We start from the raw sequence: 26,585 nt of genomic DNA, 5'->3' as shown, positions 1-26,585 counted from the left end.
AGTTTTTGTCTGAGCTGGGTCTGAGAAAGTAATCAACAGACTTGGGACTTAGGACACCTAAAGGCTCAGTTTTTAGGAAGAAGATTCCAGTGCTTTCATTACAGACACATCTGGATGCACCTGGCTCCCTTCACGGGGTTATGCGTTATGCGACGAGTAAGACACACAGAATGGATTTCCTAGAAAGCCACTTATGTAGGCATTTTTCATATTTCTCTCTGAAATAAAATGGCAAATGACCTCCACAGGCTGCTTATTATGTTTAGGGAGGCATTGTTGATTGAGAGCACATGTGAATATGCACACACACTCACACATATACACACATAGATACACACACACGTCCCTAGCAACAGCACTGAAAATCTTTCTAAAGCTCTATTCAGATTCTGTTTCTGCCAAATGAAAGCTTAGCTTCTGTAATGACTTTAGAAATAATTTTGGACCCTTTTCCTAGGCACTGACCCTGGCCTGTGATTTATACCTGGAGCTCAATTAACTCCCCTATTTCGAATGTGACTTTGTAACAAACCAGGAGAAAGTCTCTTGGTTATAAGCAAGAGGGTGGAGTGTTAATATATGTCCTGGTTATCAATTAGAATCCTGGGAGTGGCATCTTGTATTCTTGAAAGTCTTCCCGCTTTATAGAGACCGCACCTCATCCTGGCAGCTTAGTCATCCCCAACAAGTAGTTGTTCTGGGGCTGAGATCCGAGATAAGGCTCAGTGACATAAAACCTGGGTGTCCAAAGGAGGAGTTTAGTTTGGCTTTGCACAATTGTACTTTTTTCTCATTTGAAAGGGAAAGTTTCTCTCTGGATTTCTTTCTCTTTTTCTCTTCTTGAACTTATTTGTCCATGGAGGCATTGATAGAAATAATCTAGTTTGGGAATATGCATGCCCTTGAGGTTGAGAAGGCTAATTTTTTCATTAAGGATTAAAAAAGAGTCAGGCTACCCTCTCACAGCTTAAACCTAAGTGATTGCCAGGTAAAACTTTACCCTTATCTCTAGGAAGGCTTTGATTTTTGATGCAGATTGACTTAAATTCCATCTGCTGGGGTAAACCAGGTGACTCTCAGTAATTCTCCTGAGGTTAGGGGCTGCCTCCCAGGGGTCATTAGTTCAATCTGCTATGCAAAACTAAGTGGGTGATGCCTCCTATACTATTGCTGCTGCTTTTCGGAGCAAACACTTGAGACTGAGTCTATTGAAAAGGAGAACCATTCGTCCATTCATTTCTTAATCCACTCTTCAACAGACATTTATTATTACTTAGTAGGCTAGATGCACTATGCCAAATATGTAATGTTATGAAAAAATTATCAATAAATAATAACCCCCATCATACTTTCACAAAATTCTCCCTAGTCTGGCTCTGACTGTCCGTCTAGCCTAATTTCTCGTTACCTTCCTACTTGCCCTTCATGCTGTAACTTTTTTGAATATCTTTCAAGTCCTTGGACATGCAATGCTGTCTCTTAACTCCAGAATTCTGCATATGATTTTCTTCTGTCTGAATGCTCAGTCCCTTTTGTCTGGCTAACTAATGTACGGTTTGAGTCTCAATTCAAACAGCATCTCTCAGGGATAGTTTTCTAGTCCCGGAGCTTTTAGGGTTCCTACTCTGTAGTCCTATAGCACTTTATACCCTCCCATCATTATATCCATCACAATTTTTTTTTTTTTTTTTGCATTTTGTTTGACATCAATCATTCCCATTTACTGTAAGAGTTTAAATACAAAGTCTTTTATTCACTGCTCCATCGCGAGTGTCTTGCAGAGTTCCTGGCCTATAGAAGGTGTTCAAAATATACTTAGAGAGTGTTTTGTTGAAGCACTTAGCGTGTATTTATTGAATGATGAATAAGCCATCTCAAAGAATAACAGGGGTCTGAGAACTGAAAGGAACCCTAAAGTTCACTTAGTACGTGTAATTTTTCTTGCCAAGTGGCCATCATTGAGTGCTTGTCTTTTCTGACTATTCCGTCTCCATTAGTCCAATCACACATTTACTTTGTCCCATACCACCTCCAGCACTTTCACAGCATGTTCTTGCTTTTTGTTCTCCAGCTGTTTCCGGGAGTTTGTCTCATCCCTACAAACTGGTATTCTCCATAACACCTAACAAAAGCCTGCAATTATTTGATGCTGATTCATTTAACAACAAACATCTGAACAGAGAGTTAAATGATCATAGTCCCTCTTTGGGAAGGTTATTCTGGTACTGGGGGGAAGGATGGGTTGGACCAGTCAGACCTAATAATGACCAGAGCCCAGAGATAGCATTTTTTGTTGTTGTTTTTTTTTTTTGAATCCCATAATGATTTTATTTTCTAAATATTCTGTTTCATACTCTATTCAATAGTCTCTTCCCTGTAGGTGTTGTACATGTGCCTCCATGTATACAGATCAGCACATTCAATTAATTAACAAACATGAGTTCCTTTCTAACTCTGCCTACTCTTTGATTTTCTTTCTTTCTTTCTTTTTTTTTTTTTTTAAAGCAGCCTTGCTCTTTCTTGGGCTTCTTGCCACTTGCCCTGGCGGCTCAGCTGGTAAAGGATCTGTCTGCAATGTGGAAGACCTGGGTTCAATCCCTGGGTTGGGAAGATCCCCTGGAGGAGGGCATGGCTACCCACTCCAGTATTCTGGCCTGGAGAACTCCATGGACTGTATAGTCCATAGGGTCACAAAGATCTGGACACGACTGAGTGACTTTCACGTACTCTTTCTTTTCCTCTCCCTCTCCTCCATCGCCCCACCCTCCATATCATAAAATCAGAGTTCTCATTTGGAACACTGAGAATGTTTGGTCCATACTCAGCACTTCCGCTCCACCCAGTTCCACCCCCACAGTTAGTTCACTTGCTTAGGTCATTCATGAGTGTGTCTCACTGATTAAAGCTCCTTTGAAGACAAGGATTGCATTTTACTTATTTAAAAAAATTTTTCCCTCCAGCCCTTACCCTGCCTGGCCCAGTGTCTTATAGATAGTAAATGCTCAATAAATATTTTTTTTTCAATAAATATTAAGAAAGAAAAGTGCTTATTATGTGCAAAGATTTGGATGGAGCATTATGGTGAGAAGGGCTACCAAGATGAATGAGATACCTTTTGAAAGATAGGAGAAATCTATTTAGTGAGGGAGATGTGACTTATAATACAGGGCAGAATTAAATACGTGTCGTAAAAGTATGAGCAATGTGCTAAGGGAACAGAACAATTATTACTTCCTTCTGGGATACATAGGGAAGATTTACAGAGAAGGTTGCATTAAACTGGATCTGGAGGAATGAAAACCTCCAAACATTGGAAAGAAGAGAAAGGAATGGAGACAATGCACAGAATTCCTGGAATATTTGGGGATTGACAAGTAGTCCAGTTGGGCTGGGTAAGTGGTAATGGGAGGACCTAATGGAATTTAAGTTTCAAAAGTAGGCAGGGGCTAAAGACTGTGTTAAAGAGTTTGGACTTTATGTACAGTTGACAGAGATTTGAGCAGGAGAATATCAGTGCAGTTGACTAAAGATCCTTCTGGTCTAGCCATCATGGGCCATGAACTAAAGTGGTAAGAATCTGTAAGCAGGAAGACATTGCTGTTGAGGGTCTGTGAGTGTACAAATTAGGAGATGAACACAGGACATTCTTTGGAGGTAGACCTTATAGAATTTGTCAGTGGTACAGGTGGAGGAAGTGAGATGGTGAAAGAAGTTGAGTTTTAACTTGCATGATGGCAGATCATGATGGCATTACTCAATCCCAGTAATCAAACATAGAAATAACTTAGGCATTCATGTAATGTTCTGAGCACCTTTTGAAGACAGAGAAGAGAGCAGGAGACCAAGTCCTTGGAGTCAGATGAATGTGCCTAGGTGGCTTTGAAGAAGCCATTCAGCCACAGATAAAGTTGCAGGCACTAGTGGTAAAGAACCCGCATGCCAATGCAGGAGACATAAGAGACATGGGTTCGATCCTTGGGTCAGCATGGCAACCCACTCAAGTATTCTTGCCTGGAGAATCCCATGAACAGAGGAGACTTGCGGGATACAGTCCACAGGGTCACGAAGAGTCAGCAACAACAGAAGTGACTTAGCACACGTGCCTGCAAAGATCCAGGGCCATTTGCAAGGAGACGGGTGTAGAATTTCCCTTGAAAGAAGATTTCCCAATTAAATGTTAGGGTTTGCAATTTCCCATCTCTGAATTATTTACAGTGGAAAGAACCCTGGTTTGGGGTGTGGACTCTGAGCTTGAGCCATGGAGCTCTCCTCATCAGCTGTGTGACCTTGGGCAAGTTACTTTCTATTGTGAGGTCTCATTTTTCCCACTTGTAAAATGAGGGAGCTGGGCCAGTTAAATTCAAAGGTTCCTTTTAGTACTATACTGGTCTCTGATTTGTGAAGTACCACGTTTAGAATTTCAGAACACTTGTGAAATTAGTCCAAAACCCACCAACATCAGAGGCGACTGATGTCCAGTCTCTCCTGCAAAAGCATGCCCATATTTTGAGAATATCCATTGCCAATACACATCTGCCCTGCGGTTAATTCCATGTGGTTTGTTTGTAAGACATAAATTTAAATTGATCACTTTTTGATGATCATTTTCTAACAATTTTTCACTCTTTTTTTTTTTCCCCAGCAAAGAATTTTTTAAGGGGGTACCTTTTCACCAGAGTCTCAAAATTAAATTATGGGAAGAAAGCAGCAGTCCCTTACTGTGGTCAGCAAAGAGTTTGGCCAGCCTACTTCCGCTCCCTAATCTCCTGACCTTCCTTAGGGCGCGGCTGCTCAGTAACGGCTCTGATTCTTTTTTCAAAAATAAAATGTGCTACTTATCGAAAGCTGCTAAAAAGGAGACAAAAAAAAAAATAGGAAAAGAAAACTAACACCCCAGGGTGTATCTGAACATGCTTATTATGTGTGAAGTTGTTAGTAATGAATGTGAAACTCTTCCTCCTCCTCCCTCTCAATTTCTAAGCCCCAAAGAAAAAAGAAAAAGGGATGGGGGAGGGCATTGGCTATTCAATCCCAAGCAGACCTTTTCAAAAGGTGCAAACTGTTCATAGGCATGGTATTTCTTGATTATTTTGTTTTAAGCACCAGTTGACCTTTCAGACTAAAAGTAAAGGTCCTCAAATATCCTGAGATACCCTCTTTTGGTTTTTTTTTTTTTTTTTCTCTCTAAGTCTTGGAAACTAGACTCATGACATTCAAAAAGACTCTTCAAAAAGAGATGGTCCGTATGACTTCTAGTGTGATTTGATGACAGGGTGTTTATCTGAACTAATCATGTGAGATTTTCCAGCGTTGCATTTTTGAGAAATGGGATTCTCTTAAGGAGGTTACAAACACTTCACTGAAAGCTTTCCAAGAACGGCTTCATTCGGCCTCTCAGCAGCCTCTCGCTGGGCTGTAGCACCAATGTGATAATCAGGGTCCTGCTTCTGAAAAGTCTTCTTGTTCTGGCTGCCACCCTCCTTTCAGTCATCATTAGAATTCTCCAGCTATGAATCCCCTATTGTCTGTGTGAGCCCAGGATCCCCCCACACCATGCAGAGGCAGGAATGTGAACCTCCTGGATCTGACTCTAAGTCTCCACCTTATCCAGCAGGTCACAAAGCCCCATTTATACACAACTCCAAAGTTTTTATCATAATTCTTTATCTGCTCAGCCCCATATATCCTCTAGGGCAGTCCAGAGACATTTGGTAATGAAGCTCATTTATCCTCATTTTCTCAATTGGCACACTTAAAGTTCTAATATTTATGTTCACACTGTCCTAATTTTGAATGTCAAAGATACTATACTAGACAAGCAGCATTGCTGAAGGATAATTGAACCACACAGAAGAATTCACCAGAGTCGGATACATGATGTGGTTTGTCATATTACCAATCCCTGCATCAGAAATAGTTACTTTTAATAACTCTGTGAAAAATAATAATAAATGCTGCCATTTATCAAATGCCTCCTGTGTGTTATGCAGCATTATCACTGAATCCTCACACAAAGAGGATTATCCACTTTTTCCTGATGAGGAAACTAGAGTTCAGAGAGATCAATTGACTTGTTTATGTGCTGAGGGGCTGAGCTGGGACTCAACCCAGATCTCTGATTGCAAAGCTCATGACATTTTTACCTCATTTCTACCTCACTCCTTTGCCTCTTACCAGAAATATAATTTGTGAGTTGTTTTAAATTAGTATAACATACTTATTTTTTTAACTCACAAATACATGAAGAATTATGAACTTAGGGCTGTTAAAATGTTTTGGCCAACTGAGTAATGAGATCTGCTCTGATAAACATTAATTAGCACAACACCACATCAGAGTAGGATTTTGTGGCATATATTTCACCTATCAATAGGTGGCAGCATTCACCTAAATCTCTCCAAGAGGAATTAGCACAGGTTACTTCTCCTTACAACCACCCCCAAGACCATCTACCTTCCTTGATATACTGTATTTTATCATAAAGAAAAGCATTTACAGTAAATTGGTTGCTAAATGGATCTTGATCATGCCTCTGTGTAGTGAGATTTGGGCTATAAAGAGGTTGTTGGGGAGGATGATGAACCATCTCAGAAACACTGGGAATCCTCTCCATTCACAACTTTCATTTCTGCTAATTCTCTGGGGAGATCTTTTGTTTGCAACTCAAAGCCAAAGGCATTTTTGTGTCTTTACTTCCTCTAAGAATGTTGTGTAGAATCCTCAAATAATTTTAAAATGTTGATACTGTTTATGCACTTATAATTCAGTGAAAGAATTTGTTTAGATCAGGACAATAAAGCGACTTTCAGAATATATGATTTCAAAACCTTGTGTACATGTATACCTACCCATGAAATCATATCACTCTTTATCAGGAAGCATGGAAACCAGAGTCCATAAGGACTTGTATAAGGATTCAGCATACAAGTTAAAGTAGTCAAGCTGATAAATCAAAATACTGAAAGATACATGACTTCTTTGGAGAAGGAAGTGGCAACTCACTCCAGTATTCTTGCCTGGGAAGGGGGCCTGGTGGGCTGCAGTCCATGGGGTTGCAGAGTCAGACAAGACTTAGCGAATAAATAATAAGAAGATGACTTCTGAGTTATAAGTATGCTCTTTTTCCACTTTCTCCTATTCTCTGTTGTATTCTTTTTCGCCTCCTATTTTTTTTTTTAAAGAAAATCTTAATATGAAAATATGTAGTTAAATGTATTAGCATAGAATCTGTTTCTACTTTGCAGCTGCCAATAAGACTCTGTATAGTAGGATTTACTTTTATGAAGTCAAGAAAGCAGGTGTGGTAGTAGAAACAAAGATAAGCTGCCCTACTTTTATGCTGACTTCTCCATTTTCATTTGGGATACCTGGGACTGATCATCATCGATGATGACTGGAAAGCACTTAGAAATCAGATAAGACAAAGAGTCCTAACTCTGAGAAATAAGAAGTTGACTCCAGTAAGATTCTAAAGAAGAACAGAATTTCTCAAAAGAATTCAAATTGGAAAGTAGAAGACCTTGGAGACGGCATGTTAACCTTTTTTTTTTTATGTTCCCCAAATGGAATAAGCATCTTTCTCTTCTGTCTCTGTGGCATCTGTAGCTATTTTAGTGCTGTTAGCACAGTTTAACTTTCTTAGAGTCACTTGGGTCTCTTCTTTCCTTACTGTATTGAGATCTCCAAGAGGGCAGGGCTCAGATGTGCCTGACATTTGGGTCACTGAGTCATGTCTCTGAGCTCAACCTGTGCATGGTAAATGATGTTCAATACATCTATGTTTAATTCAACTGAATTGAATAGAACTCAGAGGAATGTAGTTTATACTTTGCTGTTGTGGTTCAGTCACCAAATCGTGTCCGACTCTTTGCGGCCCCATGGTTGCAGCATGCCAGGCCTTCCTGTTCTTTACCATCTCCCAGAGTTTTCCCAAGTTCTTGTTCAATTTTATACTTTGTCCTTAATTTAAAGAAAAATTGCAGCAAGGGTGTTGGATACTACCCATGGGTCACATTTCTTATTTTTCCTGTAGTTCTTCCATTTCAGGACAGCATTGGTAAGTGACTGTCAAAGCCCACCACATCTTTGGAACCATTAATTAACTAATTTTACATCATTGGCAAGACCGCTGTATTTTGTAGAATACAGTCGTGGCCTTAGAAAGGTTAAATGCAGAGGCAGGTAAAAAGGTCATTACAAAGGACATGAAGTGACCCACATCTAGTGTGTCATTTCAATCACTAATGTTTCCTGCCTTTGTGGTTTGGTGACCCAACCTGCTCTAAAAAGCTGAACAGTACAATGCTGTTTCCAAATGGCAGCTATCATTGTTTCCCATATTAGGACAAAGCTAAGCGCAAGGGTAGGCTTTCATTTTGAAAAGCTACAAAATTACATTCCACTTATTAAGCGTATCAGGAGATATTGCCATACTCGGGAAATGAATTACCCAGCTGAATATCACAGGCATAATGAAGACATCAGCAGCAACAGTGCAGCTGTAGATTGTCTGATTATATGTTGACTGTTCTGGCCATTCAGGGATACCCCAGGCAGGAAGTTGTTGTCATATTGTCCACCACATTCCTAGCCTTGTCCACAGCCTTGGTGATAAACCTGCTCTTGGAAGCACAGGGGAAAACAATAAAAATAACAAACCAGAAAGAGAATCCTCTTATTCCTGGCAAGGGTGGAATCTCTCTCCTCCTGCAGGCCCAATCTGTCATCTTCTTAAAAAAATGATCATGACAAAGAGTGTAAGTTTAGTTCTGATTTTCCAAATAGTGCTTCACAATGGGCTTTAGTTTGTTAACTTCAAAATCAGCAACAGTCTAGCAAGAAAGCCAACTACGTGGTTGGAATTCACACTTTTCTTATGAGTCAAAGAGGAAGGCATGCTGAATTGTTGTTCCTTTCTGCAGAACAGTCTGAGCAGGTTGGTATGTAGTGTCTCTTGACATCAGCTCGAATCTTCTGAAAGATTATCTTGCCCCCCACTCCTTTTTAAAACCAAACAACCCTTTCAACTTTCTTCTCTATTAATTGAAGGGGTTAAACTAGAATATCTTGAAGGGCACTTCTGACTCTAACATCTCATGATATCAAAAGACCTCTGAGAGCACTTTGCACATGCTGCTGCAAAGATAAATTGCTTTATTTCCACTCAGCTACTTTTGGTCTGTACTGGAAATACAGTCGTTGCTCTGTATCTGTATTCACAGGAGATTGTTCCATGACACCCCCCACCCAGTGCTCCAGTCCCTTATATAAATGGTATGCTGCTGCTAAGTCACTTCAGTTGTGTCGCACTCTACGCAACCCCACAGACGGCAGCCCACCAGGCTCCCCCGTCCCTGGGATTCTCCAGCAAGAACACTGGAGTGGGTTGCCATTTCCTTCTCCAAAGCATGAAAGTGAAAAGTGAAAGTGAAGTCGCTCAGTCGTGTCCGACTCTTAGCGACCCCATGGACTGCAGCCTACCAGGCTCCTCCGTCCATGGGATTTTGCAGATGAGAGTACTGGAGTGGCTTGCCATTGCCTGCTCCGATAAATGGTATAGTATTTGCATATAACCTATGAGTGGGTTTCCCTGGTGATGGTAAAGAATCTGCCTACCATGCGGGAACTGCAGGAGATGTGGGTTTGATCCCTAGGTTTGAGAGGTATTGTGTCCCCTGGAGGAGGACACGGCACCCCACTCCAGTATTCTTGCCTGGAGAATCCCATGGACAGAGGAGCCTGGCGGGCTACAGTCCATGGGGTCGCAAAGAGTTGGACATGACTGAAGGGACTTACATGGCACAACACAACCTATGAACATCCTTCTGTATACCTTATATCCCCTCTAGGTAGTTTATAATATTGAATACAATGTAAATGCTATGTAAATAGTTGCTGGTTCATGCCAAATTTGTTTGCTTTTCAGACCTTTTTGAAATTTTTTTCCTGAGTATCTTTCATCAGTGCTTCCTTGAATCCACAGATGCAGAGCCCATAAATATGGAGAGTCTACTGTATGTTCTAATGCTGCAGAATTTATATAGGTGAACTTTCTTTCCCTACAGTACAATGTAATTTTGCTTGTAACACATGTGTTCTTTATCAGGAATATTTGTTTTTAAAAAATGATTAGATGTCCTTCCTTTATTAATAGAGCCCTGTATCTATTCACATTTTCTTTGGAGAAAGTCAACAAGATATTGCTGTTGATAGGGCTGATGCTTTTGTACGCGTTTACCACACTGCATGGGAGCATTTGATCCTTTGATTATCCTGGGTCCTCACTCACTGAAGAATGATTTGCATGAGTAATAGTTGGTAGTTTTGGTGGTCAATCAAGCCACAGAGGAAATTCTCCTTCCACCTTCATTTATTTTTTTCTCCTGAATGCCAGCCAAAAATGGAGTTTCATAAAATCATATTTCAAAACTAGAAATATTTCTGTTTGGAGTTTGAGTCTTGTTAAGTTGAATTCTAGGTGCCTGTGACCAAATTTCATAACAGGTCCTCTTATCCTTGGTTAGCTGATAAATAAATGAACCTCTGAAGAGGCCTGCCCTCTTTTATAGGCTGCTTTCTCCATCTCATTTTCAGCCTGTGTGTTCCTTAGATGATAGCTGCATGGATGCCTTGGGATCCAGTCCTCACCAGATTGCCCATCTGCCTATCTCTACAAGGAATACCTCCCAGCTTGACAAATGGTTTATTTTGATAATTTCATGATACCACATCTTCAGAGAGAAGACAGAAGTCTTTGTAATTAATCACAAAGAGTTGAGAATTCAAAATAGTAATGGAAAGGAAAAGTGAAGACCTAAATTTTATTTGCTCATTCAAACATGATAATGGAGACCTATAGCTGCAGGACAGGACCCATAAATGATGAAGGCAGTCTACACTGCCATGTAAACCCTGCACTGTAAACGCCACTTTAACCATTAAAACTATGCTTAGCAAAAAGGAAAAACTTCTTTCCCTTTTTTCTAAAAATGCCAGATCAAGTTTGCTGTGCAAATGTTGGAGCTTCTGACCCATAGTGCTAAAGAGGTATTTAATGAAGAAGGAAGACAAACAGGAAGAAATAAAAGTAAAGTTAAAGAATTTGTAATAATACTTTAAAAGAAGGCTTTAAGGATCCATCTTGTTAAAATTTAGCCTCATCTCTATTATTCCCATTTTCTCCTTACAAATGTTGGCACAGCCCTTTTATTTCTGGCCTAGTTCTGTCTTCCGTCTTCTGTCCCATTTCCCTTTCTTTACTGTGTCCCAGACTCTGAAATCCCATGAGAGCAGACGCAGGAGGGGCCAAATGAGGTGCCCTGGCCACTTTGTAAGTTTGCTCAGCAGAGCTTTTTTAAGGACTACATATGCCAAGTACTCAATGTAATTCTTCTGTGGCATTGTCAAACCTACCGGATACACCTCGCAGGAGAGCAAAGGCATTGAATGGAATTAGAGGCTCAATGGCTTATTCACTTCATTCATTATTTAGGGGGAAAATCCAAGACTTTGCTCCGAGAGGATTAAAAGGACTGCAACAGGCGCCTTCCGTCTGCGCTGCCAATCTAACTAGGATAGTCTCCACTTGGTTTGAAAGGGAGGTCACAAAGTCCCACTTATTTCTCAGATCCTCAACACTCAAACTCAGCATATCAAATACAGCCAGAGCTATTAACAGTCATTCAGTCTCACTGCTCCTTCAGTGATTTACCTTCAGCATCAAAGTGGGCATTTTTCGTATAGTCCAGCTCTCAAATACATTTACTTCTTAAATTAAAACACACATACACCACACTACATATTCTCCTTTAGATATATGAGTGAGAAAATCAAGAACTTAAAAGCATTTACACTTCATCAGCCAAATATAAATTTAGTGCAATGTGACATGTGGGTGGAAGAAATTGTGGCTATTTTAGCTGATTAAAACTACATAGACTGAAGAGAGTTACATGCAGGCCAGTGACACACACTTGCTCTTGAACAAGAAGAGCTAATTTTGGGTTTGGCAGCACTGAGTAGTTGAGGCTGCAAGTAGATTGCTGCCTGAGATGGCATCGGACATCACACAAGGACCCCAGAATTAGCGTGCAATTGTTTGAGTTCTGTTTGAAAAAGACACTGCTGCATTCAGGTAACTTAAAATCATTCCCGCATCTGTACCTTCTTCTACCAAACCTTGTCAAATAGGCCCTCATGTGCTGTAGACTGGTACAGATAAAGAAAGCTGAGGTCAGGGATCTGATATATAAAAAAAATTACAGTACTTGGGAAATGAAATACCAGTCAGATTCAGGAAATGTGGCTAAAAAATTTGTTTGCTAATTTTTAGCTATGAATCTTTGGCAAGTGACTTGACTTCAGACTCAATTTTCTTGTCTATAAAATGGAATTAATAGTAGTTCCCCTGCTAAAGGCTTGAATAGACACATCAAAACAGAAGATATACAAATAGCCAATAAGCATGTGGAAGCGTGCTCAACTTGACGAATCAACAGAGAATTGCAAAACAAAACCACACTGAGATACCAGTTTACAGCTACTACAGTGGTGAACATCAAATGCTAGTGAGGATGGTAAGGAATAAACTGAATGCATTTGGATTGCTGAAGGGAGTGTAAAATGGTATAACAATTTTGGAGAACTGTTTGGCAGTTTCTCATAAATATAATATATAAGAAAATATAATATAAGTCAAATATAATATACTTTTGACTCTACTATTCTACCTTGGTTTTTATCCGAAAGAGAAGAAAATAAATATCTACAAAAAGAGTTGTATAGGACCATTTACAGTAACTTTGGTCAAAATAGCCAATCTGGAAACAGTCCAAAGATCATTAGTAGGACAACAGATCAACAGATTATTGCTTAGTCATCCTATGGGATGTTACTTGATAACGTGAGTGAATCTCAAAACTATTTTTTAATTTTGAGAGGATTTTTTTTGCTGATGCAATTATCATTGGACCTCTTAAAAGTATTTTACAGGTTATAATAATATTTGTATACATTTTTGATAAATCATTTTGAAATCCACATATTCATACATCTATAGGTGATGATTCAGAACAATTTTTTTCTGAAAAGATGTAGCTCTTTATAAAAATTGATGCTGTCTGAATTCAATTTTAAATGTACATAATTATAGACAATGACATTTTAATCTTTCCTCTGATATTTCCTATAACTTATGGAGGTCATTTAAGACGCTAAAAGTGGCTTCATGGTTCATCTATTACTGTATTTTAAACTTCCTTTCCTCATTAATAAGCAGATCATTTTTCACATGAAAATAATGCTCTTATGTTCAATGAAATGATCTTTGAATTTAATTTCTGTTTCTAGAAAAATAAGAGCAAAATAAAGTAAGCAAAAGTGAGAAGATAATAAAGATATGAGCAGAAGTCAATGAAATCAAAAATAGAAAAACATTAGAGAAAATCAATGAAACAAAGAGATGCTTCTTTGATAAGGTAAATAAAATTGATACCTCTATTGACAAAGAAAAAAATGACACTGGTTAACAGTATCAAGAATTAAATGGGGAACATTAGTGCTATTAAAAGAATAATAAAGAAATTGAAATCTTAGGCCAAGGTAGTTTCACAGGAGAATTTTACCAAATTATTAGAGAAGAATTAGTGCCAATATTATATAGTCTCTTTCAGAACACAGAAAGGAGAGAACACATCTCAATTCACTTTAAGAACTTAAAGTTACTCTGATGTAACCAAAGACAGTACCAACAAAATTAAATCACAAAATAGTCTCATAAATGTTTATGCAAAAATCATTAACCAAATGTTAGCATTCAAATCCAGCAATATATAAAAAGAATTAAACAACATGACCAAGTGGCATTTATTCAAGGCATGCAAGGCTGGCTCAATATTTGGAAATAAAACAGTATAATTCACCATATGAAGAAATTTTAAAAAATTCATGTGATCACATAAATTGATGCAGAAAAAAATATTAGACAAAATTCAACACTCATTTATGTTGGCAATTCTCAGAAAAAAATAGTTATGGGGGACATACTCAGCTTGGTAAAAAAACATCTACCAAGAAATGTATTGCTAACATTATATTACATACTGAAAGACTGAATTCAGTTCAATTCAGTTCAGTCACTCAGTCATGTCCGACTCTTGTGAAAGGCTGAATATTTCCCCCTGAAAAATTGACAGATCATCCAGACAGAAAATCAACACAGAAACACAGGCCTTAAATGACACATTAGACCAGATGGAATTAATTGATATTTATAGAGCATTCCATCCCAAAGCAGCAGTATACACATTCTTCTCAATTGCACGGGAACATTCTCAAGGATTGCTCACATGCTTGGCCACAAGGCGAACCTTGGTAAATGTAAGAAAATTGAAATCACATCAAGCATATTTTCTAACAACAATGGTATGAGATTAGAGATCAACTAAAAGAAAAAAAAACTCTAAAAAATACAAATGGAGCCTAAACAACCAATGATCACTAAAGAAATCAGAGAAAAAATATACCTAGAGACAAATGAAAACAAAAGCACAGTGATCCAAAACCTAAGGGACCCAGCAAAAGCAGTTCTAAGAGGGAAATTTACGGCAACATAATCTCACCTCAGAAAATAAGAAAAAATGCAAACTACCTAACCTTGCACATAAAGGAACTAGAGAAAGGAACAAACAAAACCCAAAGTTAGTAGAAGGGAAGAAGTCATAAAGATCAGAGCAGAAATAAATGAAATAGAAATGAGGAAGATAATAGAAAAGATCAATGAGACTAAAAGCTGGTTCTTTGAAAAGATAAACAAAATGACAAACCTTTAACCAGACTTATCAAGGGAGGAAAAAAAAGGAGAGGGCTCTATTCAATAAAATTAGAAATGAAAATGGAGAAGTTACAACAGACACTACAGAAATACAAAGGATCATAAGAGACTACTACAGGCAAATAGATGCCAATAAAATGACAACCTGGAAGAAAGGGACAAATTCTTAGAAAGGTACAATATCCCAAGACTGAACCAGGAAAAAATAGAAAACCTGAACAAAATCAATCATAAATATTGAAACTGAAACTGTGATTAAAAAGCTCAGAGCAAACAAAAGTCCAGGATGAGATGGCTTCACAGGCAAGATATATCAAACATTTGGAAAAGAATTAACACTTAGTCTTCTCCAAGTATTTGAAAACATTGCAGAGGAAGGAATACACCCAAACTCAGTGTATAAGGCCAACATCACTCTAACACAAAACCCAGGCAAAGATACCACAAAAAAGAAAATTACAGACCATATCACTGATGAACACAGATGCAAACACGCTCAGCAAAATACTGACAATCCAAACACAACAACACTTTAAAGGGATCGAGCATCATGATGAAGTGGGATTTATCCCAGGGATGCAAAGATTTTTCAATGTCCACAAATCAATCAGTGTGATTGATTAATAAATTGAAGAATAAAATCCATATGATAATCTCAATAGATGTAGAAAAAGCTTTTGACAAAATCCAATACCCATTTATGATAAAAAAAAACTCTCCAGAAAGTGGGCATAGAGGAAACCTTCCTCAACATAATAAAGGACAGACCTACAGATAACATCATACTCAACAGTGACAACCGGAAAGAATTTCCTCTAAGATCAGAAACAAGATAAAGATGTTCACTTTTATTCAACATAGTTTTGTGAGTCCTAGTCACACGAATCAGAGAAAAAAAAGAAATAAAAGAAATCCAAATTGGAAAAGAAGAAGTAATAGTGTCACTGTTTGCAGATGATATGCTATATACATAGAAAATCTTAAAGGTGCTATTTTAAAACTACTAGAGCTTACAAATGAATTTGATAAGATGCAGGATACAAAATTAAAACACAGATATACGTTGCATTTCTATGCATTAACAACAAAAGATAGGAAAGAGAAATTAGAGAAACAATCCCATTTATCATCACATCAAAAAGAATAAAATGCCTAGGAATATACCTACCTAAGGAGACAAAAGACACATACTCAGAAAACTGTAAGATGCTGATGAAAGAAATAAAAGACATCACAGATGGAAAGATACACTATGTTCTCGGACTGGAAGAATTGATATTGTCAAAATGACTTTATTTCCCAAGGAGTCTGCAGATTCCCTATGAAATGACTATTGGTATTTTTCAGAGAACTAGAAAAAATTTCTAATTTTTATGGAAATACAAAAGACCCAACTGGCATGGCCAAAGCAATCTTGAGAAAGAAATACAGGGATGGAGGAATCAGGTTCTCTGACTTCAGACTATACTACAAAGCTATAGTCATGAAACAGTATGGTGCTAGCACAGAAACAGAAGTGAAAATCAATGGAACAGGATAGGAAACCCCCCCAAAAGCCCATATGACCAATGAGTTCATAACAATGGAGGCAAGACTAATAAAATAAAGACAAGACAGTCTCTTCAATAAGTGCTGCTTGGATAATGACAGCTATGTAAAAAAAAAAAAAAATGAAATTATAACTTTCTCTAGTCAGTTGTTTCATTTGCTATTTATTTTTTTTCCCATTCTGAAGATTGTCTTTTCACCTTGCTTATAGTTTCATTTGCTGTGCAAAAGCTTTTAAGTTTAATTATATCCCACTTGTTTCTATTTCCATTACTCTAGGTTATAGAGGTTCTTGCTGTGGTTTATGTAAGTGTTCTGCCCATGTTTTCCTCAAGGAATTTTATATTTTTTGATCTTGCATTTAGGTCTTTAATCCATTTTGAATTTATCTTTGTGTATGGTGTTAGGAAGTGTTCTAATTTCATTCTTTTACATGTAGATGTCCTGTTATCCCAGCACCATTTATTAGAGAGACTATCTTTGCTCCATTATATATTCTTGCTGCCTTTGCCAAAAATAAGGTATCCTTAGTTGTGTGGGTTTATCTCTGGGCTTTCTCTTTTGTTCCAAGGTATCCTTAGTTGTGTGGGTTTATCTCTGGGCTTTCTCTTTTGTTCCATTGGTCTGTATTTCTATTTTTGTGCCAGTACCATACTGTCTTGATGACTATAGCTTTGTAGTATAGTCTGAAGTCAGGAATGTTGATTCCTCCAGCTCCATTCTTCTTTCTCAAGAGTGTTTTGGCTATTGGGGGGGTCTTTGTGTTTCCATATGAATTTAAAATCTTTGTTCTAGTTCTGTGAAAAATGCCATTGGTAATTTGATAGGTATTGCATTGAATCTGTAGATTACATTTGATAGTATAGTCAGTTTCATAATATTGATTTTCCAATCCAGGAACATGGAATATCTCTTCATCCATTTATGTTATCTTTGATTTCTTTCATCAGTATCTTATAGTTTTCTGTATATAACTTTTTTGTCTCCTTAGGTAGGTTTATTCCTAGGTATTTCATTCTATTTGCTGCAATGGTAAATGGGATTGATTTCTTAATTTCTCTTTCTGATATTTAATTATTAATGTTTAGGGATGCAAGTGATTTCTGTGCATTGATTTTGTATCCTACCACTTTGCTAAATTCACTGATTAGCTCTATTAATTTTCTGATGATATCTTTAGGGTTTTCTACATACAGTAGAAACTGCATCTGCAAACAGTGAGAGTTTTACTTCTTCTTTTCCAATGTGGTTTCCTTTTATTTCTTTTTCTTCTCTGATTGCCATAGCTAGCACTTCCAAAACTATGTTGAATGATAGTGGTGAGAGTGGGTACCTTTGTCTTGTTCCTGATCTTAGAGGGAATGTTTTCAGTTTTCACCATTGAAAATAATGTCTGGTATGGGTTTATCATGTGAAAGTGAAGTCGCTCAGTCGTGTCCGACTCTTTGTGACCCTGTGGACTATAGCCCACCTGGGTCCTCCATCCATGGGATTCTCCAGGCAAGAACACTGGAGTGGGTTGCCATTTCCTTCTCCAGGGGATCTTCCCAACCCAGAGATCGAACCCAGGTCTCCCACATTTCAGGCAGATGCTTTAAGCTCTGAGCCACCAGGGAAGCATGGCTTTTATTATATTGAGGTAGGTTCCTTCTATACCTATTTTTTGAAAGATTTGTATCATAAATGGGTGGTGAATTTTGTCGAAAGCTTTTTCTGCATCTATTGAGATTATCATATATTTTTTATCTTTCATCTGTTAATTTGGTGTATCACATGGATTAATTTGTGTTTCTTGGTGAATCCTTGCATCCCTGGGGTAAACCCAACTTGATTATAGTGTATGAACCTTTTAATGTGTTGCTGAATTCCATTTGCTAGAATTTTGTTGAGGATTTTTACACCTATGTTCATCAGTGATATTGGCCTGTAATTTTCTTTTTCTTTTGTGTTGTCTTTGTCTGGCTTTGGAATCAGGGTGATGGTGGGGTCATAGAATGAGTTCGGAAACGTTCCTTCCTATGCTATGTTTTTGGAAGAGTTTTAGAAGGATAGGGATTAGTTCTTCTCTAAATGTTTGATAAAATTCACTTGTAAAGCTACCCAGCCCTGGGCTTTTGTTTTTTTGAGAAATTATTCATCATAGTGTCAATTTCAGTGCTTGTGATTAGACTCTTTATAATTTCTATTTCTTCCCAGTTCAGTCTTAGAAGATTGAACTTTTCTAAGAATCTGTCCATTTCTTCCAGGTTGTCCATTTTATTGTCATACAGTTGTTTGTAATAGTCTCTTATGATCCTTAGTATTTCTGTATTGTCTATTGTAACTTCTCCTTTTTCATTTCTAATTTTGTTGATTAGATTCTTCTCCCTTTTTTTCTTGATGGGTCTGGCTTAATGGTTTGTCAATTTTGTTTATCTTCTCAAAGAACAACTGACAAAGTATCAATTTCAAAAATATACAAGCAGCTCAACACCAGGAAAAAGGAAGAACCCAATCAAAAAATGGGCAAAAGACAAAAACAAACTTTTTTCCAGAGAAGATGATAAATGGCTAATAAACACATGAAAAGATGCTCATCATTACTCACTATTCAGTTCAGTTCAGTCGCTCAGTCGCGTCCGACTCTTTGTGACCATATGAATTGCAGAACGCCAGGCCTTCCTGTCCGTCACCAACTCCCGAAGTTCACCCAAACTCATGTCCATCGAGTTGGTGATGCCATTCAGCCATCTCATCCTCTGTCATCCCCTTCTCCTCCTTCCCCCAATCCCTCCCAGCATCAGAGTCTTTTCCAATGAGTCAACTTTTTGCATGAGGTGGCCAAAGTATTGGCATTTCAGCTTTAGCATCAGTCCTTCCAAAGAAATCCCAGGGCTGATCTCCTTCAGAATGGACTGGTTGAATCTCCTTGCAGTCCAAGGGACTCTCAAGAGTCTTCTCCAACACCACAGTTCAAAAGCATCAATTCTTCGGCGCTCAGCCTTCTTCACAGTCCAACTCTCACATCCATACATGACCACAAGAAAAACCATAGCCTTGACTAGACGAACCTTTGTTGGCAAAGTAATGTCTCTGCTTTTGAATATGCTATCTAGGTTGGTCATAACTTTCCTTCCAAGGAGTAAGCGTCTTTTAATTTCATGGCTGCAATCACCATCTTCAGTGATTTTGGAGCCCAGAAAAATAAAGTCTGACACTGTTTCCACTGTTTCCCCATCTATTTCCCATGAAGTGATGGGACCAGAGGCCATGATCTTTGTTTTCTGAATGTTGAGCTTTAAGCCAACTTTTTGACTCTCCTCTTTCACTTTCATCAAGAGGCTTTTTAGTTCCTCTTCACTCTCTGCCATAAGGGTGGTATCATCTGCATATCTGAGGTTATTGATATTTCTCCTGTCAATCTTGATTCCAGCTTGTGCTTCTTCCAGCCCAGCATTTCTCATGATGTACTCTGCATATAAGTTAAATAAGCAGGGTGACAATATACAGCCTTGATGTACTCCTTTTCCTATTGGCAACCAGTCTGTTGTTCCATGTCCAGTTCTAACTGTTGCTTCCTGACCTGCATAGAGGTTTCTCAAGAGGCAGGTCAGGTGGTCTGGTATTCCCATCTCTTTCAGAATTTTCCACAGTTTATTGTGATCCACACAGTCAAAGGCTTTGGCATAGTCAATAAAGCAGAAATAGATGTTTTCCTGGAACTCTCTTGCTTTTTCGATGATCCAGCAGATGTTGGCAATTTGATCTCTGGTTCCTCTGCCTTTTCTAAAACCAGCTCGAACATCAGAAAGTTCATGGTTCATGTATTGCTAAAGCCTGGCTTGGAGAATTTTGAGCATTACTTTACTAGCATGTGAGATGAGTGCAATTGTGTGTAGTTTGAGCATTCTTTGGCATTGCCTTTCTTTGGGATTGGAATGAAAACTGACCTTTTCCAGACCTGTGGCCACTGCTGAGTTTTCCAAATTTGCTGGCATATTGAGTGCAGCACTTTCACAGCATCATCTTTCAGCATTTGGAATAGCTCAACTGGAATGCCATCACCTCCACTAGCTTTGTTTGTAATGATGCTTTCTAGGCCCACTTGACTTCACATTCCAGGATGTCTGGCTCTAGGTCAGTGATCACACCATCGTGATTATCTGGGTCGTGAAGATCTTTTTTGTACAGTTCTTCTGTGTATTCTTGCCATCTCTTCTTAATATCTTCTGCTTCTGTTAGTTCCATACCATTTCTGTCCTTTATTGAGCCCATCTTTGCATGAAATATTCCCTTTGTATCTCTAATTTTCTTGAAGAGATCTCTATTACTCAGTATTAGGGAAATGCAAATCGAAACTATGATGTGATATTACCTCACACTGGTTAGAATGGCCATCATCAACAAATCTACAAACAAAACATAGTGGAGAGGGTGTGGAGAAAAGGGAACCCTCTTTCACTGTTGGTGGGAATGTAAATTGATACAACCACTGTGGAGAACAGTATGGAGATTCCTTTAAAAACTAGGAATAAAACCACCACGTGACACAGGAATCCCATTACTAGGCATATGTCCTGAGGAAACCAAAATTCAAAAAGACACATGTAACCCAATGTTCATTTCAGCTGTATTTACAATAGCTAGGAAATGGAAGCAACCTAGATGTCCATCGACAGATGAATGGGCAAAGAAGCTGTGGTACATATATACAATGGCATATTACTCAGGCATGTAAAGGAATGCATTTAAGTCAGTCCTAATGAGATGGATGAACCTAGAACCTATTATATAGAGTGAAGTAAGTCAGAAAGAGAAAAACAATTATTGTATAACACATATATATGGAATCTAGAAAGACGGTACTGATGAATCTATTTGCAGAGCAGCAGCGGAGACACAGCCAATGAGAATGGAGTTATGGACACAGCTGGTGGAGTGGGGGAAGAAGGAGAGGGTGGGAGGCATGGGGAGAGTGACATGGAAATATACAGTACTGTATGTAAAGTAGATAGCCAATGGTAATTTTCTGTATGAGTCAGGGAACTCAAACTGGGTCTCGATAACAACCTAGAGGGGAGGGGAGAGGGATGTTCAAGTGGGAGGGGGCATGGTAAACCCATGGCTGATTCGTGTTGATGTTTGGTAGAAGCCAATGCAATACTGTAAAGCAATTATCCTCCAATTGAAAAAAAAAATTCTCTAACACCATACACAAAAATAAGCTCAAAATGTATTAAAGACCCAAATGTAAGACTGGATACTATAAAACTCCTAGAGGAAGACATAGGCAGAATGCTCTTTGTCATAAATCACAGCAGTGTCTTTTTCAATCTGTCTCAAAGAGTAATGGGAATAAAAATAAAAATAAACAAATGGGTCCTAACTAGACTCAAAAGCTTTTGCACAGTAAATAAAATCATAAATGAAATAAAAAGACAACCTACAGAATGGGAGAAAATACTTTCCAACAATGTAACCAGCAAAGGATTAATCTCCAAAGTTTACAAACAGCTCATATGGCTCAATTAAAAACAATAACAACAACAAACCCAATAAAAAATAGGCAGAGGACCTCAAGAGATATTTCTCCAAAGAAGACATGTAGATGGACAAGAGAAACGTGAAAAGATGCTCAACATCACTAATTATTAGAGAAATGCAAATCAAACCTACAATGAGATATCACTTCACATCGGTCAGAATGTCCATCATCAAAAAATCTGCAAACATTAAACGCTGGAGAGGATGAGGAGAAAAGGGAACCCTCATACAATGTTGGTGGGAATGTAAATTGGTACATCTACTATGGAGAACGGTATATGGTTTCCTTAAAAAACTAAAAATAGAGTTTCCATATGATCCAGCAATCCCACTCTTGGGCACAAACCCAGAGCAAAACACGATTCAAAAGGATACATGCTATTCACTGTAGCATTGTTTACAATAGCAAAGACATGGAAGCACCCTAAATGTCCATCAACAGATGAATGGATAAAGAAGATGTGGTCAATATACACAAGGGAATATTATCCAGCCATTAAAGAGAAAATAATACCGTTGGCAGCAACATGGAATGCCCTAGAGATTGTCATACTAAGTAAAGTAAGTCAGACAAAGACAAATGCCATTTAATATCACTGATACGTGGAATCTGAAAAGAAATTATACAATTGAACTTATTTGCAAAATGGAAACAGATTCACAGACTTAGAGAATGAACTTTTGGGGAAAGTGTTGAGGGGAGAGACAGATTGGGAGTTTGGGATTGACATGTACACACTGCTACATTGAAAATAAAATTCTTTTCCATGAAAAACAAATGCAATAAAATGCTTTGCTATGAAAAAAACAGAGTAAAGATGCAAATTTCACCCAAGTGGACAGAGTTTTAATATAACTACTATAAACATCCCAGCAAGAATTTTTGTAAGTATAGAACAAATTTTTCCAAGATGTAGGTGGAAAGACAAAGAAACTATTATAGTGAAAAAGAAAACATTTTGAAAAAGAAAACTAAGGTGGATGGAGTCAGGCTACTCAATTTCATATACCTACAGACTCATCAGATAGCCACGGTAATCAAGGCTGTGTGGTATGGGCAAAATAGACACACAGATTAATGGAAATGAATAGAGAATTCATAAATTATCTCACACAAATATGGTCACCTAAGATCTTTTGACTAAGGTGCAAAAATAATCCAGTGGAGGAAAGAGAGTGGTACTGGAACAATTAGGCCAAAAAAAAAAAAAGAAAAGAAACTTGAGCTAATTCTCAGACTTTATGTGAAAATTAACTCAAAATGGATTATGGACTTAAATGTGAAAAATACAACACTTCTAGAAAAAATATAAGGGAAAGCCTTCAGGATCTAGGACTGGGCAAAGAGTTCTTAGACTTGATGCTCAAAGCACAATACACAAAAGGAAAATTTTATCAAATTTTCCTTTTCAAGATCAATTTTTGCTTTGTAGATGTTACTGTTAAGAGGATAAAAACACAAGCTGCAGATGGGGAAAAAATATTTTCAAACCACATGTCTGACAATAGACTTCATATATGGAATATATAAAGAGTTCTCAAAACTCAAAAATTAAAAACCAAACATTTCAACTAGAAAATGGGCAAAAGATAAGAACAAACATGTCAACAAAGAGAATATACAGATAAAAAATAAGTAATAAACATGAGATTATGTTCAACATCACTAGCTATTAGAGGAATTTAGATTAAAACCACAATGGGATATAATTACAAACATCAAAATGGTTGAAATTAAAAATAGCTGATAACACCAAATGCTGGTGAGGATGCGATGAATGTGTACATATTTTGCTCAGTCACCCTGGAAAATAACTTACTCAAAAATCAAAGGAACTATAATGCCAAACGAAGCCAAAGGAAGTGGCCTTGTATAGTAGACAGAGTGTAGGCTGTATAGATTTCATTTTGGTTGTATATTATTCATGTTTCATTCATTCATTTTGGGTTTATTTTTGTGTTTGGTATTAGAGAATATTCTAACTTTATTCTTTTATGTGTAGCTGTTCAGTTTTTCCATTACCACTTATTGAAGAGACTGTCTTTTCTCCATTGTATATTCTTGCCTCCTCTATCATAGATTAACTCACCATAGATGCATGGGTTTATTTCTGGGCTTTCTATCTTGTTTCATTAATATATATTTCTGGTTTTGTGCCAGTACCACATTGCTTTGATGACTGTTATCTTTGTAGTATAGGCTGAAGTCAGAGAGCTTGATTCCTCCAACTCTGTATTTCTTTCTCAAGATTACTTTGGCTATACAGGTGGGGTTGTTTGTGTTTCCATATAAATTAAAAACGTTTGTTCTAGTTCTGTGAAAAAATGCCATTGGTAATTTGATAAGTACTACATTAAATCTGTAGATCCCTTGGGCATTATAGTCATTTTGACAACATTTATTTTCTCAGTTGAAGGACACAGTGTATCTTTTTATCTGTTTATGTTGTTTTTTGATTTCCTTCATCAACATCTTATAGTTTTTAGAGTATCTTTTGCTTCTCCTGGATAGGCTTATTCCTATACAAAAGGTTTTATTCTTTTATATGTGATGGTAAATGGAATTGTTTCCTTAATATCTCTTTCTGATCTTTTGTTGTTAGTGTGTTTCGTTAAGGGTGTTTTAAAGAAGGAGCATGGGCTTTGGAGTTGGACTGACTTGTTTCTGAATTTCATCACTTTCATTAACTATGTTAATTTGTACAGGTTACTTAATCTCCCCAATAAATGAATCTAGGAGCTCCGGTTTCCTCATCTGTAAAATATGGATAATGACAATTAGCTTATAAAGTTATCATGTGAATTCATTGTGTTAAGCATTTTACCTAGGTTTTGGCTCAAACAGGTAATTTTTAAAGAACATTTGGTATATTTATCACTGTCTAGACTGAAAGAATGAAGGGATGGAGCAAAGCAAAAACAATACCCAGTTGTGGATGTGACTGGTGATAGAAGCAAGGTCCGATGCTGTAAAGAGCAATATTGCATAGGAACCTGGAATGTCAGGTCCATGAATCAAGGCAAATTGTAAGTGGTCAAACAAGAGATGGCAAGAGTGAATGTCGACATTCTGGTAATCAGTGAACCAAAATGGACTGGAATGGGTGAATTTAACTCAGATAACCATTATATCTACTACTGCGGGCAGGAATCCCTCAGAAGAAATGGAGTAGCCATCATGGTCAACAAAAAAGTCCAAAATGCAGTACTTGGATGCAATCTCAAAAACGACAGAATGATCTCTGTTTGTTTCCAAGGCAAACCATTCAATATCACAGTAATCCAAATCTATGCCCCAACCGGTAACACTAAAGAAGCTGAAGTTGAACGGTTCTATGAAGACCTACAAGACCTTTTAGAACTAACACCCAAAAAAGATGTCCTTTTCATTATAGGGGACTGGATGCAAAAGTAGGAAGTCAAGAAACCCCTGGAGTAACAGGCAAATTTGGCCTTGGAATACGGAATGAAGCAAGGCAAAGACTAATAGAGTTTTGCCAAGAAAATGCACTGGTCATAACAAACACCCTCTTCCAACAACACAAGAGAAGACTCTACACATGGACATCACCAGATGGTTAACACCAAAATCAGATTGATTCTATTCTTTGCAGCCAAAGACGGAGAAGCTCTATACAGTCAGCAAAAACAAGACCAGGAGCTGACTGTGGCTCAGATCATGAACTCCTTATTGCCAAATTCAGACTTAAATTGAAGAAAGTAGGGAAAACCACTAGACCATTCAGGTATGACCTAAATCAAATCCCTTATGATTATACAGTGGAAGTGAGAAATAGATTTAAGGGCCTAGATCTGATAGATAGAGTGCCTGATGAACTATGGAATGAGGTTCGTGATGTTGTACAGGAGACAGGGATCAAGACCATCCCCGTGGAAAAGAAATGCAAAAAAGCAAAATGGCTGTCTGGGGAGGCCTTACAAATAGCTGTGAAAAGAAGAGAAGTGAAAAGCAAAGGAGCAAAGGAAAGATATAAGCATCTGAATACAGAGTTCCAAAGAATAGCAAGAAGAGATAAGAAAGCCTTCTTCAGCGATCAATGCAAAGAAAAAGAGGAAAACAACAGAATGGGAAAGACTAGAGATCTCTTCAAGAAAATTAGAGATACCAAGGGAACATTTCATGCAAAGATGGGCTCGATAAAGGACAGAAATGGTATGGACCTAACGGAAGCAGAAGATATTAAGAAGAGATGGCAAGAATACACAGAAGAACTGTACAAAAAAGATCTTCACGACCCAGATAATCATGATGGTGTGATCACTGACCTAGAGCCAGACATCCTGGAATGTGAAGTCAAGTGGGCCTTAGGAAGCATCACTACGAACAAAGCTAGTGGAGGTGACAGAATTCCAGTTGAGCTATTCCAAATGCTGAAAGATGATGCTGTGAAAGTGCTGCACTCAATATGCCAGCAAATTTGGAAAACTCAGCAGTGGCCACAGGACTGGAAAAGGTCAGTTTTCATTCCAATCCCAAAGAAAGGCAATGCCAAAGAATGCTCAAACTACCGCACAATTACACTCATCTCACACGCTAGAACTACCGCACAATTACACTCATCTCACACGCTAGTAAAGTAATGCTCAAAATTCTCCAAGCCAGGCTTCAGCAATATGTGAACCGTGAACTTCCAGATGTTCAAGCTGGTTTTAGAAAAGGCAG

At 37.9% G+C, this 26,585-nt stretch overlaps 1 protein-coding gene across 1 annotated transcript in view; it reads right to left on the bottom strand.

Annotated features, from left to right (window-relative positions):
* Positions 1-26,585, bottom strand: part of ANKFN1 (ankyrin repeat and fibronectin type III domain containing 1) — a 481,998-nt gene that overhangs the window by 190,813 nt on the left and 264,600 nt on the right. The window lies entirely within an intron of this gene.

This window comes from Bos taurus, chromosome 19, assembly GCF_002263795.3.
Source record: "Bos taurus isolate L1 Dominette 01449 registration number 42190680 breed Hereford chromosome 19, ARS-UCD2.0, whole genome shotgun sequence".
In the NCBI taxonomy this organism is placed as follows: Eukaryota; Metazoa; Chordata; class Mammalia; order Artiodactyla; family Bovidae; genus Bos; species Bos taurus.
This window is presented reverse-complemented; position numbering and strand designations above follow the sequence as displayed.